Source organism: Natator depressus, chromosome 2 (genome assembly GCF_965152275.1).
Source record: "Natator depressus isolate rNatDep1 chromosome 2, rNatDep2.hap1, whole genome shotgun sequence".
NCBI lineage: Eukaryota > Metazoa > Chordata > Testudines > Cheloniidae > Natator > Natator depressus.
Genome location: NC_134235.1, coordinates 84,397,765 through 84,403,764, shown reverse-complemented (window position 1 = coordinate 84,403,764; position 6,000 = coordinate 84,397,765). Strand labels below are relative to the sequence as shown.

Sequence of the window (6,000 nt, the reverse complement as noted above, 5' to 3'; positions counted from 1 at the left end):
GCCAGCTGAAGACCTGGGCCTAGTTCTCTAATCTGTTGTAGGCTCCCTCATCTCTCTCAATACAGCTGGTGTGGGTCATAGAACTTGAAGACTCCCTATGCTTATTCTGGTTTCTCTCTACTATGAAGCAGCTGAGGAAAGGAAAAATCCTATTCAGCCAAATGGGACACCAAAGCTGCCAACCAGCAAGTTGTCTGGTAGTCAGAAAGGAACTGCAAACTAACTTTAAAATCATGCACGTTAATCTCAACTAGGTATTTATACTTGGCTCATCACCACAGTAACTGAGAACCTATGTCTGACCTCAGTCTGAGAATTTAAACTGGCCTATTCTCTTAGGTCCCAGTCCTGCTGGTGAGACCTTCTGCAGAGTCCTATTGATTTTTATTAGGACCCTACAGACACACAAGGGTCCATGTTTGTGCATCCCAGTGTAGAATTGTAACATTAGTTTCCATGTAAATTCTGCCAAGCAGCAGAAAGAATGAAGGCATTGCTATTACCCAGCTATTTACTAAATTCTTTCTCTCTGGCTCTTCTTAATCCATTATGTCAGACTCCAAACTGGGAAGTTTCACAAAATTAATTATATGTAGCTGCCTGGGGGCGGGGAATGCAGACAACCAGCAGCCTTTCTTGACACAACTACATTTGATATCAAGATAACCTGGCTGAGTCAGCCTAAGAACATCTTTCTTAGCTTATCATGAAACAACAGTCTTGCCTTATAAAGCAATGGTTCCTAAATCTTTGCCACTGGTACCTGGCTAGCTACCCTCCCCTTATGCAATGATCTCCAGGGTATGAATCCTCTGAACTTAGGGTTACATACAATTTTAAACAGCCTCAGTTATAGAGGAATTGAAAGCCAAAGCTGCAGTAGGAGCTTTTGTAGGCATGCCTGAGACAGACCTAATGTCTCCAGGAGCTAGAGTGCAGCTGCTGGTACAAACTCTGAAAGGCTGCAGTGGGTACCCCCCTCTACCGCCTTGTGCTCCATGAGGGAAGGCAGAAAGCATTGCCTCTACCCCTTTAAGAGGCTAGTACCACAATGGACACAGGCATTGCACCATCCTTGTGTTTCCTGAATGCAGCGATTCTGATTGTGCCCAGCACAGAGGAAGTGACTTGTGACTATTCCCCTACCTCATGCACCTCTGTAGAGTGGGGCACAATTTGGATCTTACTGACCTACTCTTATAAAAAGGACCTACATTATTACTGATCCAGAACATTAGAATGACTGTGTTCTGGGTGATTGCTGCAGAATATAGTAAGGCTTTTTTTGGTTTGTTTGGCTGGGCTTTTTTAACAAATATTTGCAGACCATAAGCTGCCCTCAGACTCAAGGGCTGCATGGCTACAGCTGTGTCGTGTCCTCTTTTCTTTCCCTGACCTCTTCCATTCTATTCTCCTCCTAACCTCTATGTGCTTTTGTGCAACTAGGATTGCCCATAACTTGGACAAAAGAAGGGCTTTAGCAGGACTGCTGAGGGAAGGGGGGAGATAGTGGGGAAAATGTAGGGCTTGAAAATCCCACCTAAGTACAAAGCCCATGTTACATAGCAGTAGTCCTACCTATTAATAGTTGAAAGGTGACTTCCCTGGGTCAATTACTGGATCCTTCTTTACTGCACAAATCATTATTCTTGCTCTGCAACATTACTAATTGTATTAAACTATTTTGTGTTATGCTGCAGAGGCCAAGATCAGATCATTTCTACCATTACTGCTGAGACTGGTCCCTAACATGCTTAGCTGAGGAAGATAGCTCCTGTATTGTTTTCCCTTTCTGCTTTCTACTCCTTGTAGAGAGGAAAAATGGTGCCTGGAAATCTGTCACTGGATTTCCATGCATACCTCTTATAATTTCTGGAAAGGTGTGGGAGGGGAAGTTTATACAGCTGCCAGTCCTCTAATATGATTTTTCTAGAAGGGCCTGTCTAGCCCATCAAATAAAAACAGACCTGGCCACTCTGTACTTCAGAACATTGTCACCAAGAAATGAGAGAGGTGGGAGGAAGTGTCCCCTTCATTCTCTTGACATGATACAATTAGTCCAAGTATCCTCAGAGCTGTAAAGTTCTGAGCAGCCTGCGCCTGGAACTAGATTCTGATTTCACAGGGGGAGAGCTGGCATTGGGCTTCTTAAGCAGGCTGTGTGCAATTGCTTAGGGTCCCAAGCAGCTCCAGAGGACCCCCCTATTCATTATTAGGATGTGTTGTGTGCAAGCGAGGGTTCTCCAAAATATTCCTGCTTAGGGTCCCCAATGGGCTAGCATGGGCTGGGTGTAAATGCAGAATAGCGCTTCAGGATTACACCAGTGTAAATGAGATCACACCCTCTGTCCAAACCCTCTCCCCATCCCGTCCCAGCCATGTTTGCAAATTCATTCCTCTTTCTCTGCCTGAGAAGAGCCCTGAGTCATGCAAGCAGCAATTCCCCGAAGCCCGCGCTCGCCCACATCCCAACACCTCTGCTGCAGAGCGCGGCGGCAGCCCGAGCTGCGCCCAGCAGGCAGGGAGGGCGGGGAGCGCAGGGCGCACCAATCGGGAGGCGCGGTGGGCGCGCGGGGCGGGGCCGGCGTGACGGGCTCGGGCGGGGCTGACTCCCAGCCCGGCGAGCGCTGCAGGTGGGAAGTTGGTGCCGCCGCCCGGCTCTCTTCCGCTGCCTTGGGTGCAGAGCGCGTCAAAGCAGCCGGGGACGGCGGGAGAGCGCGCGCGCCTCTTCCTGGGTGCCGAGCCGCAGCTGGGACTCCCCTGCCCTGTGCCCCTTGTCCCGGAGAAAGGGACGAAGGGGAGCATCCTCCGGAGCTGCAGGAGGACCTGTTCCCTCGGAGGGCTCAGGTGAGGTGCCTCAGTTTCCCCCCCCCCCCCCCGCCTGCTCCTTGCCCTGCTGAGCCCCAGTTGTATTTGCATGCCCCGGCCAGCGCCGGATAACGATGCGCAGAAGGAACCTCTGTGCTGTCCTTGGCTTGAGGTCAGTGGGAAAGGCTGGTGGACATCGGCTGCTCCTGCTTCCCTGCCTGCCTTCCCTAGTCTGTTCAGCCGGGGGGATGCCCGGCGCGGACTTCATCCCTGCCCATGGACATATCTGCCCGTGCGTTGCCCTGTGTCTGCGGAGCTATAGGTTAAAACAGCTGCTCGGAGCGGGTATAAAATCTCACACTAGACTGCGGTGGCAGCGGGCTCACGTGCAGCAGCGCGGGTCTCCCAAGCTCTGTGAAGTGCGTCTTCCGTCGGGCACGGGGCTGCAGGAGCTGGGCGATCCTCTAAGCTGGACTCGAAGCGGGTAACCTGCATCTTTCAGCAGCCGGCTGATTTCATTGCTTTGATTTTCTTCCTTCTGTGCAAACCCAGGCTTTTCTCTCGCTCCCCCGCTAATAGGTAGTTTCGAGTTGCTGTGGAGCTTGTCTCTTCGCTATCGGTAGGAGTTGAGCTGCAAGCGCGCTTGCTTTCTGCTTCTCTCCAATGTTATCAGCTGCTGCGGGCAGCGACGGGCGCGGAGCGCGATCCTTCCTCTCCTCTTTGACTCCCTTCTCCGCTTCCGAAGCGGAAAGGTGAGAGGGGCCCGATCCTGCTCCCACTCAAGCCCACCAGATGGGGGAGCTCCCAGAGGCTTCCGCGGGAGCGGGTTCCAAGCGCAAGTTTGCTCCAGTAAAAGCCAATGGTAGTTTGGTTGGTCATTGACTTCACTGCTCCCAAGATCCTGCTCTGGAAGCTTGTGATCTCTTATTTTGAAGGCTCTGACTCTTTGCAGATTAGGCTGTAGCGTTCTGTATGCTGCCAGTCATGTACAACTGTCTACTGCTGTAATGTAAGAGTCGTCTTTGAAATCCCTCGGCGCTGGGGAGTGCCGCTCCCCCGTTTATATAATGTACCCTAATTGAAAGAAACATGGAAGGCTTTAATGGATATAACGTAGGGGATTGTAGGTGGCTGTTTACATCTCCAGCTATTGTTATCATAGGGTGGCTGGAGGAGAGGGTGTGCGATCTTGTAGGGTTCCTGTGAGTGTCCTACGGGCATTACTGGGCACGTTGCCTAAGCTAATGGACTCGCTGATTGTCCGAGCGTGTTGCTGAGATGAGACTTGCCCAGCCACTAATAGCTCGGTGGTTTCATTTCATTGTGGTTAAAAGGAGGCGCGGGTCGTTCAGATGCGTCTAAAGGGGAGGGCTGGGAATCTGCTGAAAGTTGTTTCCAGACACAGGGCGAGCCTTAAATAGCCACAGGCGCAGGGTTGTAGCGCACTGATGACAAGCAGAGATCCTCAGAGTACAAAGTTAAACACTGAATCAGCAGATTCAAGGTGGGTTTTATCAGTGACGGGAGCTTGCTGGAGGTTTTAGCAGCATTATACAAACAACTCATTGCCTGGTTGCATGAGGCTGATGTTACTACATGCATTCTTTTTGACTGCTATAAAAAGAGCCTGCGTTGTACACGTGACTCGGACCCAGGGCTACAGCGCGCTATAAGAACACCATTTTAAATTGTCTAAAAATTGCACATTTATCTGCTCTTTTTTCTTACAAAATGTTTATACTCAATATTAAATTCTAATTATAAATATTGGATATGTCCTAGCATGAAAATAAGATACATAAATAGGAATATGAATGGATAAATAGAATTAACAACATGATTCTAAAAATCTTAACTTCCACTGCCTCAGGAATGAGTTCTTAGGGGCAATTTATGACTTTCAGAAGCATTTTGAAATGCATGTGGGTTGTGAAAGATATCGTAGGACTCAATACAATAACTTGAGCACTTAACTTGGCATTTTGTCAACAGTTCAGCATTGGGAAGCCATTTTTCTAACTTTTTCTGACAGATTATAGAACCCAAAATAATCATTTTGGGACTTCAAGTGTGGTTTAAAATGGTTTTCCGCAGTTATTTGATTTGTAAGGCCTATTTTAACACCTGACATTGGCATTTGTGTCTGGCTGCAGGCTTTTGCCTCTGGCAGCATAATGGGAAAAGAAGAATCCCTAGGTGCCACTATGTATCTCTGTAGAGTTGGGGCTACTCTCCTAATGGAAGTGGTAATAGTCTGTTTTTGTTTTTTGTTTTTTTTTAAAGGAAAGCCCTAGCCTTTTTTTTAAGTTGATTGTGGGTCAGCTTCCATTTCTGTTACATGAAAAATCTAACACTTGCTCATCCTTCTGACCAGATACATGGGTCTTTCATAGTAATACAAATACCATATACTTCCAATGTGTGATTCACTCCTCTTCATGTATAGTCCCTCTCTACTATTGTATGGATACTTTAGCTGAGGTATTGCTGCTTTTGATCTGAAAATGATGCCCACTCCAGCATTGAGATTCTTTAAGATACAAAACCAAAACATTTTGCAATAACATTTTTTCAAAAGTACTTCTGTAGAATCTTTTTTTTTCCTTTTGGATTTCATGAGAATGCAAATATCACACATTTTTAAGAACATTTTTCTATGGACTATTCTCCTTTTTCCTCCAGGACTTCCACCTGGCATTCCTATGTCAGATCACACAAGCTGAGCACTGCACTATTCTATAAATACTGTGCATTCCATTTTTTTTTTTTTCAGGAATGAAGTATGACCACTTCCAGCAAGTGCACTTAATATGAGGTTGTTTGCCAAATGGTCTTATTTTTCCTTGGTTGTAATTATAAGAGGAACATAGGAAAACGGATTAATTGATTTTTCCCAATCCTTGCTGCTACAACATATCCTCCAGCATGCGATTTATTGCAGACTCTAAGAGGGAAAATTTTGTAGGAGTCCCTTGTTCAAACATTGGCTGCACACTGCTGCCTAGAACAAGCTTATGAAGGCACTTTGTTATCTAACATAACCTTATCTGCCATTCCAGAGCTTCATAACAAACTTACTGGAACATGGAATGACCTTAGAAAGGAATCTTTCAATATGACATGCGGTGTTCTTCTACTTGGAATGGAAATGCTGCACACAGAACTGACATTTTTAGATTGATGCTTCTAAAC

General features: G+C 47.0%; 1 protein-coding gene across 2 annotated transcripts in view; it reads left to right on the top strand.

Annotated features, from left to right (window-relative positions):
* Positions 1-2,609: 2,609 nt before the first annotated feature.
* EPB41L3 (erythrocyte membrane protein band 4.1 like 3) overlaps positions 2,610-6,000 on the top strand; it is a 201,355-nt gene continuing 197,964 nt past the window's right edge. The window contains exon 1 of one of the 2 annotated variants that reach the window (XM_074944572.1): positions 2,610-2,847. The gene's annotated coding sequence lies outside the window, so the exon portion shown is untranslated. The remainder of the gene's footprint in view (positions 2,848-6,000) is intronic. The other variant, XM_074944563.1, reaches the window with a different exon arrangement.